The sequence below is a fragment of the Anolis sagrei genome, chromosome 3, assembly GCF_037176765.1.
Source record: "Anolis sagrei isolate rAnoSag1 chromosome 3, rAnoSag1.mat, whole genome shotgun sequence".
Lineage (NCBI taxonomy): Eukaryota > Metazoa > Chordata > Lepidosauria > Squamata > Dactyloidae > Anolis > Anolis sagrei.
In genome coordinates this window covers 150,049,242-150,062,673 of record NC_090023.1, presented here as the reverse complement: position 1 = coordinate 150,062,673, position 13,432 = coordinate 150,049,242, and the positions used below count along the sequence as shown (strand labels likewise).

Below are 13,432 nucleotides of genomic sequence, written 5' to 3'. Positions count from 1 at the left end.
CAGCTCCACTGGCTGCCGATTTGCTACCGGACCCAATTTAAGGTGCTGGTTTTGGCCTACAAAGCCCTAAACGGCTCCAGCCCAAAATACCTTTCGGACCGCATCTTGGCCTACGAGCCCACGAGGACCTTGAGATCGTCTGGGGAGGCCCTTCTCTCGATCCTGCCTGACTCACAGGCATGTCTGGCGGGGACGAGAGAGAGGGCCTTCTCGGTGGTGGCCCCCCGGCTGTGGAACACTCTCCCTGTAGACATCAGACAGGCACCCTCCCTTATGTCCTTCCGAAAAAGCCTTAAGACATGGGTGTTCGAGAAGGCATTTAATTAAGTGCTATAACAATGTGGTAAAGATGACTGGAATGGAACAAGGAATATGAGATTGGTTATGATTCTACTATGAGACGAAGCGGATTATTTAGGGTAACTTTGTAATTGTTGTATTGTTAATATGTTGTTTGTAATTGCCTTTTTGTAAATTGCCTTTTATATGTGTTGTACACCGCCATGAGTCGCCCTACAGGGCTGAGAATGGCGGTTAACAAATGCATCAAATAAATAATAAATAAAATAAATAAATGTTTTTAGTAAGTCATGCCTTTGCAAAATATGTGCAAAGTAAGACTGTCTCAGTTTAATCACCTTCTAGGGAGAGTTCAGGCATGATATGTTCTAGGATGCTTTTATTTGTCTTTTAGCAGTTCACTGTATTCATAAAGCTCTTCTCTAACAAGATTTCAAATGCGTTCTTCTTCTTCTTAATAGCTTCATTGTCCAGCGTTAACAACCATACATAGAAATGGTAACTATGATTATATAGACAATCCTAATCCCAGTATCCAATGACATATCCTTATGCTTTACGATCTTGTCTAGGTCCTTCATAGCTACTATTCCATGTCATTAGAAGAATTAGCCTTCTTCTAATTCCTTGATTGCTGTCTGGATATAAAATAATATAAATATAATATAATAATACAATTTTATTCTACACTAATCCAAATTTATCTTGAGCATTATGTTCTGTTCTAGCCATCACGGTATAAGAAAGCAGCCACAGATATTGGAGCAGGAATAAGATGGTGGCATTCATCAAATTCCTGTGGAGTTTTCAAAAGAGAAGAGAGAAAAATTTGTTCTTTTTTTGCCCTAAAAACCAAAACTATATACCAAGGGACAGATTTTGTCTGAGGACTGTAAGAAAAATCATGAGGATAAGGAAAAAAAAGTGGCAGAAAGAGAAATTTCATTTGTACCAATACCTAGATGGTTGACTGGCTCTTAGGCAGAGGCTGGATTTAGGATCTCATGCTTGATTCAGCATTAGATGTCTTACAATGAGCAGAAGGTTGAACTAGATCCCCTATAACATCCTTGCCAACTCTTCTTATCATTTCCTTCTCTATTGTGAGAAGGTTGATTGACAAAACAAAGAATGTATTAATTTAAAATTATTACTTTTTTGATTAAATGAGTATTGCCACTCTAGAGTATTGAACAGTGTTCTCAGAAGAGAAAGAAGGACATGAGCCTACAGATATGTCTGGAAAATGGAAGTATAACTTCAAGTTATGTTCTGAATTCCCCTCTAAGGAGTGAATAACTAATTACAAAATTTGGCATAGCTAACTGCTTCTATCTATTACATGTTAAATCTACAACAGCTTTTTCTTCAGACTGTAGTCTTCAGTGGAGAGAAGAACAACAAAGATGACTGTATCAGAAAATATACAGAACTTAACATTCTCTGTTTTTTTCTGCAGGCAGTATATATATAACTCTTCAAGTTGAAGAAGAATAAAGCAAGCTTGGGATATCAGTGCTATAGCAAGACTTTTTGAAGTGTTTGTGCTAGCTAGCATGGAAGGACTCATATCTGGGCTTTGCTGTGGGCAGCAAAATGTCTTTGGTCAGTACTATTTATTAATCTTGCAGGTCTTTCATCATTCATGGAATCCTGTCAGCCAATAACTACAACATCCTTAAAGAAATTCTTCAATAAGGCCTCTTTCTTTATGGCCTTTTTCCAAAGTGCAGAACACGGCCAAGGGAAATAAAATGGCAGAAATGTATCACAAAATAAAAACAGTTACTCCGGGGTTGTAAAAGACCATTTAATGAGGTTTTAAAAAGCTTACTTCATGCTCATCAGAATTATTTGTTAAATTCAGAGGTTCATTCTGTTTAGCACTCATCACACCTGATTTCTGACCTGTCAACATGTCAAGAAGCTTCATTTACAAAAGGCAACCCTGTATTATTTCAACAGAATGGTGTGTGTTTTTCCCAACCAATAAATACATCTTTTTTGTTAACTCCAATATTCTCCTTTGACAGAAAAAAGGCCCAGAGAATAATTAACTTTAATAGCTCTTCTGTGAATTGAATGGCACAACAGGATAGCAAGTATAAATGAGCAAATTTTTAAATCTACCAAAAAATAACAAGCAGCAAAAATTATAGGTTCAGCTTTGCTCTAGGGAAAATGTATATTTGCAATAAATGTATCAAATCCTTTAAAAAGCGCACCCATTGAAACTTCATATTTAGGCTGATTTGCTTTCCAAATCATGTAGACAGCACAGTTGCATACAATCCTTAAACAAGTATAACCACCGAGAAATGTAGAGAGATTTAAGAGGGAAATAAAAACACGATCAGCTAGCTTGTAATCTTCTTTTCTCTTATTCTCCTACCTATAGTTGCATTAAATTGCCTGTTGAGAACAATAACATATTTGTGCTTTTATAGGTAGAATGATTTGTATTATGTAAAGATTTGGCTAACAGACTAAAGACACATTCACACTGAGCTGGATTACATGCTGTTAATAATTTTCTGGATGCTCTAGGGGACCCATAATTCTGGAAGACAAAGCTTAGCTTTTGAAATACATCCAGCAATATCCCAAGGTAGATTTTTATTCAAGTTCCTGGAACCACAAAAACTCAGTGTCAAAGTGCTGTTGTGACAGAAACCCCTTTGAAAACAATTTATACCTAGACATGTCCCAAACCTGCTGATGGAATTTGTTTTAAGGAACTGTTAGGTGACCTTGAACAGTGGATTTCTATGGAGACCCAGTCTGCTTATTTTAATGTCAAATTCAGTGCAAAAGCTAATTTATGCACTAACCTTAATTCCTCACTTTAAATAAAGGCCCTTTTTCTTCTTTCACATGTGGTTGTTTTCTTCACATTTGCACTGGATCATGGGCTTTGAGGTTTTAAAAGGAAAATCTCAATTTGGTTAAATTTCTTTCAATGCTATCACAATTTGCTTTGCATTTTTGTTTCATTTTGGGTTGTGACTTTTACCCCTTTACACAGACACACACACAGAGACACACACACACATATATATGGACATTATAAAACATTTTTCCTAAGGTGTCCTTTTATTTTGTATTTTGCTTAATGTATACATGTTGTATACATGTTGAGCTGTTCATATTTTGTTTCACAATGCAAAACCGGCAAGGTTCATGGCTAGTGTGTCTATCCAAGAGAAGAGTTGAAACTCTATTATTACTACCAAAAAAATTCTGGCCATGGTACAATTGAAAGTGACCAATAGATGGAAGAATACTATGCATTCTTCTAGTAATAAGCCTATATAGCAAATTAGAGATACCAGTGGAGAATGAATATAGTCCCTTTTAGTACATAACTTTGCTCTGTTTGCTACAAGATAAAATATAAATTGAACCAATTATCTAATAATCAAGTTCATTTGGATAAGAACATATTCATTTATTGTATATGCAATATTTTTGCCATGTTTGAAATTATGGCATTATTATATATCTGATTTTTTTTCACATGAGGAGTGACTTAAGTAACTGCACATTGCTTCTGGTGTGAGAGAATTGGCCATCTGCAAGGGCATTGCCCAGAGGATGGCCGGAAGTTTTGATGTTTTACCATCCTAGTGGGAGGCTTCTCTCATGTCCCCTCATGGGGAGCTGGAGCTGAGGGAGCTCATCCACATTCTCCCCACTTTTGAACCTCTGACCTGTTGGTCTTCAGTCCTGCCGGCGCAAGAGTTTGATTTGAAATCATCCATTGGACTGATTTATATTTAATTTATTTATTCCTTCTTTGTCTTGGTGTAACTAAAATGAAAATGAAAATAGTTGAATTGATTCACTTTTCATGGTCTAAAATTTATTACTATTTTGCTCCCAGTCTGCCTCCAATACAAGAAGCAAATCAAGAGGAAGAAGGGTTTTTGAAGAGATGAATGGAGAAGACTTAACATCTAAAGATCTCATCATAAAGGTTCATGGATTCATCATATATTGTGGCAAATCCATTAGGTTACAAAGGAGGGTGTGGGAACCTTTCACTCCAAGCCCCGTTTTGCATGACTAACCAGCAATCCCATCACAGTTTCCTCCCATTGTCCTGAAGGCAACACAAGAAAGCTCCCATGTTGCTGTGGCGGTGGCATACCCCACTTTCTCTCTTTCTTCCTGACAGAGCCTGGCTGGAAGGACATGCATGTGTGTCGTGTAATGGGCTCCGTCAGAAAAGAGGAGTGCAATCGGTGTATGACGGGGAAAGGAGCCCATCTAATAAGGTTGTACAACTATACTGCATCTACATTCCTCTTGTACGTGAAGATATACATGCTGGCCAACAAGGGAATTGGATCATTATATGATTATTTAACAAAATGTCCCTTCTTCCTGTTCAGTATTTTGTAACCTTATGTGAACAGCACCCTACATTTCCCCATTTCTGGAGAAAGTTGATTTGGATTCTTTATTTTACAAAGCCTTTACATCAAGGGTAGAATCATGCAGATATCAGGCACAATTCCTCACTACTGTCTATATTGTATGTGTTGATGTAAATTTCAGCCCTATAACATCCAGAGGGCTACCAAAACTGAACAAGAAGTATTCAACTAGCAAATGTCCAAAGAATGTAAAGCAATGGTGTCCAACCTTTGGTTCTCCAAGTGTTCTGGACTTCAGCTTCCAGAATTCCTGAACATTGGCCAAGCTGGCCAGGGCTTCTGGGAGTTGGAGTCTCAAACACCTGGAAGATCAAAAGTTTTACATCACTGATATAAAGTATCCTTAGAACAAAGTTTGAGCACTGCTAGAAAAGAGTATGTTAGCAGCTGAACCACCATGACCCAAGCTATCCTCCATCATTTGAACCTTTAAAAAAAAAACTGCTAACACTCCTTTGTTATGAAGAGATTGCATTCACATTTGCTTTGGCCTTTCTATGCTATCCTGTTGCATGTTTTCAATACATTTAGACACACACCCCAAAAATCATCTTAAAATTAGAAGCCCTGTGTACTATGCATAGAAGAATTGCAAGAAGCCATGCTGTACAACATCTTGATCAAAACTAGCTTGTTAGTTAAATTAGTTTAAAATTGCCAAAGAAGTCCTCAGCTGACTGGACAGAGAGTAAGAATTCTGTTTTAATGACCTTTGGTCTTCAGTTCTAATTACTTGTCTGGTCCAAACTGCTTGCTATGTAAACAATGACTGATAAATCCACATTGATTTCAAGAATTTATTACCCTGCAAACACAGCTGCCAACTGTCTAACTGTTTTAATAAAAAGCTATTTTCTAAGGTTTATGTTTTATTGCATGTATGACTCCCTTTATTGGTTAGCATTTTGGAGTTGTGGAAAAGGTTATGAATTTAGAAACTGACTGCATTCATATCATATTTAAAACTTAATGCTATTTTATTAAAGACATATGGGCCTCCAAAGTACACATATTAAATGTCATGTAAGAAAAGTAGCAGTTTAAATCATGGTCAAATTCATTTTTGACGTGACTCATGAGGCTTCCCAAGATTTGAACTATTTCTTTGTAAATCTGGCAGTTTAACCACACTCATAAATCATTTTCAAAGCACATTATTTCTTAATTTTAGTGCATTAGAAAGCATTTGGCCTACACAGTGAACTGTTTGTAGCAGTTATGTGATCTAAGTTGTACTTTTATCCATAGGATGTTGGAAGGAAGGGAGGGAGAGTCTTCTACTTTTAAAAAAACCCAAAGTATTTACTTACTCTCTTCCTTTTACTTAATCCTATGTAAATAGAATTCCTATTTCTAAATTTCCAGGCTGAAACTCAACATGGTATGTTTTGTATAAAAGAGGATGACTTGCCTCCATTAATTTTCAGACTATATATTAAAAATACAAAAGCAGCTGTAATTCAGTACTGAACTTCAAAAGGCCTATAGCAATCCCTTCAAGAGAAGAAAGAGCTATAAATGGCAAAGCCTATCAAGCTCAGTTTTAAAAATGTATTTCTGCACATTAAAGAAGCAATTGAATTATATTCAGTCATGATATTTTCATAATAGAAGTTATAATTTGTGTAAGTAAACATATGTTATAATCCTAAAAGTGCCCTCAGGTCAGAGGTGACTGGTAGCTTCCATATCAGCTGAGAAGGGAATTCATTCTGGATTTTAGTCCTATATATAACGATAGGATTCAGTGTGTTGAAAGCTTTCTGAAAACAGCTCATGGCACTTAATAAAGGAATTTCTAAAACAACAAAACAATGTAACTTTTTTCTTAAATCTATGATTGAAAATATATAGATTTTATTTTTAAAAAATACATACATTAATTCCACCTCATGGTTGAATGTCTCTTATGTTTTCACTAACTTTTAAAAGTTCACTTTTAATTGAATTAATAATACATGTCTGTGGAAGAGCTAGTGAACTTAACCATGTTATTAACAAACACATTTTGAACCTAACAGCTTTTTCTTCTGAATTATTTTACAACTCTCCTAAGTTTTGCAAAATTTGTCACAATGAAGAATAACAAAACAAAACAAAAAACTCCAATCACTCCCAATACAACTATTAATCAGTGAAACGACATAAATAAAACTGTATTTTATAGAAAGTGCATATAGAGAAAATGCATACAAAGTTACATCAGAAGAAAACAAAGACCTAAACCCTAGTATTAGCCCCAGCTAAAGAACTGGGTTTAGTTATGCATTGACTCACCATTCAATAATAGATTCAATGGGTCAGCTTTAACTTGGAATAACCAACAGGATTCCAGCAAAGTTCCCAAAGTTGAAACATACAATAAGACAGAACCCCATGTGGCAATGTGGACAAGCACAACAAAGCTGAGAAAGTTGTTCACCCCTCTGGAACTGACCCTTGATCACAAACTCACAGAATCTCAGAGCTAAAGGGGATCACAAGGGCTATTTAGTTCTATCAGTGCAGAAATCTAAAGCGAAAGGATCCAGCCATTCTTTTAAAAGCTTATACAAAAGACAGACTAGTAAATGTAGTGAGTGTTCTCTCCACTAAGCTTCTGGCCACAAAGCACAGCAAGAGCGTAGAAGGCTGCCAGATATAAGATTTGCTCCAGTTAATCTTGAGCACCCAGGGAAGAAGTAGCACACCTAGCCCCCAGAATAAGGTTGTCTTTTCTTCTTAGTGCTTGAGTCAAAATGAGCTTTGGCACACCCCTCCACCTAGATACACATATTGGTGAGAGGCTATATGTGTATCTAGGACCCCTCTATTGTTCTGCATGCTAGGATGGAAGCTGTATGGATTGAGATATTCACATCTTCTTCAACAAGGTCTGGAAAAGGACACACACACACACATCAGTTATGCCTGTCAATATCACCAACACGATGACAGCCTTTATATTCCTATCTACTTTTTAAAAGCTCCTAGAAAACTAAGATCAGGTTCTGATATGACCTTACCAACTGGATCAAATTTCAAAACCAATGTTAATTAACTTATAAACCCTTAAACAAGGATACGATTCTTATTCTACATCATTTCATTATTCCTTTTAAGGTTAATATTCCATAGTGTTTGGAGCCAAGTGAAAACACAACATGCATGTGGCAACTATGATCCATGTCTCAATTACTCCTGGATTAGATACCACAATGCACTCTATATGGACTTCTTCAAGAAAACAGAAACTACAGTTGGTAGGGAATATACCAGCCAGACGGTTTGTTTGGCATTCAAATTTTAGATTGGTTTTGAACCAACCACAGTAGATTTCGATGTGTTTCAAAACTCAGTTCAAGTGCCCCAAATGGTTTGGGACCATGGTATCCAAAGGATAATGCCATCCTGAGGCCTTGATGTGTGCCTCACATACTCAGGAGGCCATGTTGGTGAGTACAGGAGATAAATCTTTTGATATTGCAGGTCCTTGATTGTGGAACTCCCACCCAAAGGGAGCCACACTGCCTTTTTTCATGATGAGCTTTGGCAGTAACCAAAACTGTATGATTCCAGTTTTAAAACCAGATTTGGATTTGGGGGGGGGGGGGGGTAGGGATCATTGTCAATTTCTTTGTAAACATTTCATTTGGGCCAGGCATGTAGCCGGGGGGGAGGGGGCTTGGGGAGCTTGACCCCCCTCTGAAATTCTCATGGTGGTCTGCGAGAAGGCCTTAGTGGTACATTATTTAAACTGTTATGTTTATTCATATCATGATCTAATCACCATGCTCAATATATCCCATATGCATGGGGGTATTGGGGTAATGATACAAAAGGTTTGCTAGGGTAGACCCTCTTTCATTCAGACTCAGCCCCCCCTGAACCAAACTCAGCCCCCCCCCCCCCCCCCGAAACAAAATCCTGGCTACGGGCCTGATTTGGGCAGGAAAAAATTAAATAAATATTTTCTAAATACTTTAACCAGTATTTTATTCCAAATTTCTATAAATGAACATTATGATTCTGATGAATTTTGTTTCAATGTATTTTCATCAATATTTTACACACAAAAAATGGAAATTCAAATATGCAAAGAAAATGATTCTGAAAGATTTGTCCACCACTAGAATCTCCATTAAAGTCAATGGCAGCCTGAAGCAGAAAGCCTGTGCACATATTTTGCCAATGTCGCAATTCTCAAGGCTGGACATCTACAGTGCAATTTGTCTATCTGAACTTTCACCAAATAAAAATGTCCTATATCTATCTGCTGTGACAGCTACCAACAAATCTAATCATGTTGACCATTTTCTAGGGACCAGGAAAATCAAGTCATCAGGTCTTTGCTTGCTTGTCACTGTTTCATCTACCAAGTGACCAATTCCAAAATCACTATATATGTAACAGAATGTCAGCAAGAAATAAGACAACAGTTAAACAAAACATATGTTGACTATTTTCTTTCATCTAGATATGTACCAAGAATCCCCTCCACCCATTTTATATGTGCATATGGAGTTCATTTAAAAATGTTTTTTTTTAACACTGAGTCAAAAGATTTCCAAAGATTTGCGAAGGAGAAAGGTATCTCTGGTTAAAAAAAAGAGAGGTGCCTCTTTCTCACTGAGAATGTGAGGAGGAAGCATAAATTAAAAACTGATGGTGAGACTCACCATTATCTGTTGGAGCAATTGTATTATTGTTGATTCCTGACTGTATGCAGTGACAGCAGTACCAACCATGGATAGGAGCAGTGTTTTCCTTTTCCTTTTTTGTAAGGACTGCCATTCCACTCTGTGCTCTGGAATTATGATAATCTTTATCATTAAGGGGAAACCAGAGCATTGCGAGACTGCCACAGTGAAGGGTTGATGTTGACACTGTGACCATTACTCATACCAAAGAAAACACTTATTTAAAAATGCCTTGGGTAAGGTTACCACCACTAGTAACAATCAGTTTCTTCAAACCAGTTTGAGCATTTAGCATCCCCAAAACTCATGGGGAGGAAGGATGCCAACCACAATTAGGTTGGTAAAGTGTGGTGGGAGTAGTCATTTTTTTTCTGAAAATGTACACTGGCATAAAACCAACAAATCAACAACCTTAAAAAAACCCAAGGATTTCAGTTTTCCACTTAAATTCAGCTATTAATTCCTGAAAGTTAGTATTCTCTTAGACCCCATCTACAGAGTCATAAAATAGAGTTTCAGAATGCAGATTAACTGCATTGAAGTGGATTATATGGTTGTGTAGACTCATATAATACAATTCGGTGCAATTCAATTTGCATTACATGAGTCTACACTGACCATATAATCCAATTCAAATTTCATTATATGGCATTGTAGACTGGGCCTTAGTGTCTTCCAGAGACATTTAAATAGCATTACGTGATACTATATAACAAGCTTAAATGGAAGAATCCTGGGACTGATCCAGAGTGGTGAATGATGGTCTGCTTTTGGCATAGTTTTGATGGCCAGTTCCTTAGCCGCTGTGAAGGTTGGATGGAGTCCTGACATCCAGCCTTCCCATCCATCTTCCATTTTTGTTGTCACAGTGACCAGTAAGCTCGATATTATTAGTGGCGGTCCCTCATCGCCTGGAATGAAATCAACCAGCACACCAGAGTAGCATGGGAGGGGAAGAAGAGAAACCGCCCCTTCTTCTCCTCACCCACTCTCTGCCTTGTGTCCTGGCCGGTGATACTCCGGGTGATGAGTGAATGATACTAGCTATGTTGCATATGCTGGCTACTATGACAAAACAGAGGGAGATGATGAGTGCCATCCCATGTCCCCGGGCTGGTGGTATAAACAGTTACGGCCATTTCCTTCTTAGGCCCAAAGTCATGGTTTACTCTGGGTTTTCAAGGAGGCATTAGCACACATTAGCCCAAATTAGTTCAATGCATCATTTAGCTGCCACATAGCTGATCTGCCTCCTTTTTGGGATAATAGGTTAGGATAGATGTGCCCATGGATAAGTACTGAGAGGCTATGTTAGATAAACAGACTTGTGATGAATTCTCCCCCACACAATATTTTAACATTTTATTGTATTTGGGGTTCTAGATTTTTTTTAAAAAAAAACACAATAAAATAATGAACTACACACAATGTTCCTTGATAAGTTCCATAACTAATTTCAATACTAATTTCATTTGGTCACATTTTATAATCCAGAAGTGAAAAATTAAGTTATAAAAATGCTAGATATGATGGAGCAAATTCGAGGTCATTTTTGGAATTAAACATTTTTAAAAGCTTTCATGACCCATAGCTTTGCAGGACTGTTGGGATATTGATAGAGTTCCCAATTAAACACCTACTACTGACATAAAACCTGGGGTTGGTAATGGTTATAAATAGTGAGGACCATAACTCACAGATAGAAATTAAGAAATGGTTTCTTGACTATTTCAGAAAGGAAGCATCCAATATCTCCACATTCCATCAGAACTGAAGGAGAAGAGAGGGAGGGAGAGAGAGAAAGGGAAAGAGAAACTGCTTATTCTCAGCAGGAGGAAACATACTTGTTTAAAACTTCAGTACACTTGGCAGCAGCAGTCTTTTCCTACTGGAAGCAAGCACCTGCTGCCAGATTAAATGGAAGAATGCAGCTTTAAACAAATATAGGGAATGTTTAAAGAAAGACACTGATCTACTTCTTCACAAGCACCATCAAAACCCTATGCACACTTGCCTGACAGTAAGTACCGTGAATTAAGTGAAATACATTTCTGAGGAAATGTGCATAAGATTGGACTACTGATTTCTTAATGCAAATCCTGGCATTAAAAGACTTCAGAGTTAACTAAGCTGTTCTGGGCCCTTGCAAAATCAGGCTGAAGCATGCCTTCATTTCACATTTAATTAGTATTTTTTTAAAAATATAAAGAGATGATATCTTTAAAAATGAATTTTAAATATATGAGAATAGCTCAGTATATGTAGATAAATGCATAGGTAGAATCATCCATGTCAGAATACTTCCAGTTTCTATAAGGTACAGTAGAGAAGTAATGAGACTGGCAGTGCTGTGCACAAACTGACAAAGTTGCTTCCTGTCCCTTTCACATGGCAGTTAAGTTAACCCTTGTCATAAACTCAGTACAAGTTTGAACTTGCTACAGTTGCTATGCAATTGTTGGGAGCATCTGAGGTGAAGTTGTGTTTGTGAGGTTCATTTGGACAGCAAAAAGGAAATGATTCCTAAAAATCTCATGAATTATCAAAAGGCCAATCAGAGGGATATGTGTGTTGATCTTCTGAATTGTCTTAAGAGTTCTTCAGTAGCGTGATCACAGGTGATGAATCATGGATTTTCAAGTACGATTCAGAAGCCAAAGTTGGGAGTAGCACATTGCAAACTCTCCTCATCCCAAGAAAGACATAATGAGCAAATCAAAATTAAATTAATGCTCATTTGGTTTTTTGATAGTCAAGGGATTTCCACAAGGAATTTGTGCCTCCAAGTTAAAACCTCAATCAATCTTTTAATCTCAAAGTCCTTGAAAGGCCCAGAAAGAGGGTGGCTATGTGCAGGGGTGGCTCAATCCATTACGCAAAGTAAGCATTTGCAGTATACTTGATTTTGCCCAGGGGCGCTCTTGAGGTGCTCTTGGGGGAAAATAGACCTTGACATATGCAAGTTGTAGTTACTGAGATGTATAGTTCACCTACAATCAAAGAGCATTCTGAACTCCACCAATGATGGAATAGAACCAAATATGGCACACAGAACTCCCACGACGAACAGAAAATATATATCAGTGATTGGTTGGGGGGGGGGGGGCAAAATACTGTTTGCTTACCATTGAAAATTACCTAGGGCCGCCTCTGCCTATGTGCAACCAGGCATTACATGTACTTGGATGCTACATCACAACAATGCCCCATCTCACACAGCAGACTCCATCAATTATTTTTGGCAGAAAAAAAAGCATTCATGTGGTCCCCCAGCCCCCTATTCACCATATGTCATTCCCTGTGACTCATTTATTCCCTGAGCTCAAAAATCAGCTGAAAAGATGGCATTTTGATAGTTTGGATAATATCTAGAAGAGAGTAACCTATGAATTGAAGTGCATTCCAGGAGAAGCCTTCCAGCACTGCTATGAACAACAGAAATAATGCATCTGTTGCTGTGTTCTTGTTGCCCATGGGAACTACTTTGAAGGAGATAACCTTGATCTGGACACAGAAAAAAAATCATGTTTAAAATAAAATTGGCCTCATTATTTTTCCGCCATACCTCATATATATGCTTGTGAAAGCTGGATAGTAAAGAATGGTGTTAGAAAGATAATAACTTGAAATATGTTGCTGGAAGAGAGTTCAACAGATAGCTTATACTGCCAAAAAGATAAACAAATGTGCCCCCGAGTAAATTAAGGCAGATTGTTCAATGGAAACCAAATAACTAAACTGAAACTACAGTACTTTCAACATATCAAGAGAAAACATGACTCACTGTATAAATATGATCATGCTAAGTAAAGTGAAAGGAGGTAGGAAAAGTGGTTGAAGCCATGGCCTTCCCTCACCCATAGAGTTGCCATTAGTGAAAGCTTATTTGACAAGAGATAACAGCCACTAATCCCATATTTTAAAACAATCAATGTTGATTATTGGGTTAAGAAGTAATCTTATTTTTGGAAATGTAAATTGGTTGAAAATTGCAGGAAATGCTCAAAACATTCA

At 37.4% G+C, this 13,432-nt stretch overlaps 1 protein-coding gene across 1 annotated transcript in view; it reads right to left on the bottom strand.

Moving 5' to 3' along the window:
- Window positions 1-13,432, bottom strand: part of LRMDA (leucine rich melanocyte differentiation associated) — an 886,320-nt gene that overhangs the window by 396,214 nt on the left and 476,674 nt on the right. The gene's annotated exons all lie outside the window — the stretch shown is intronic.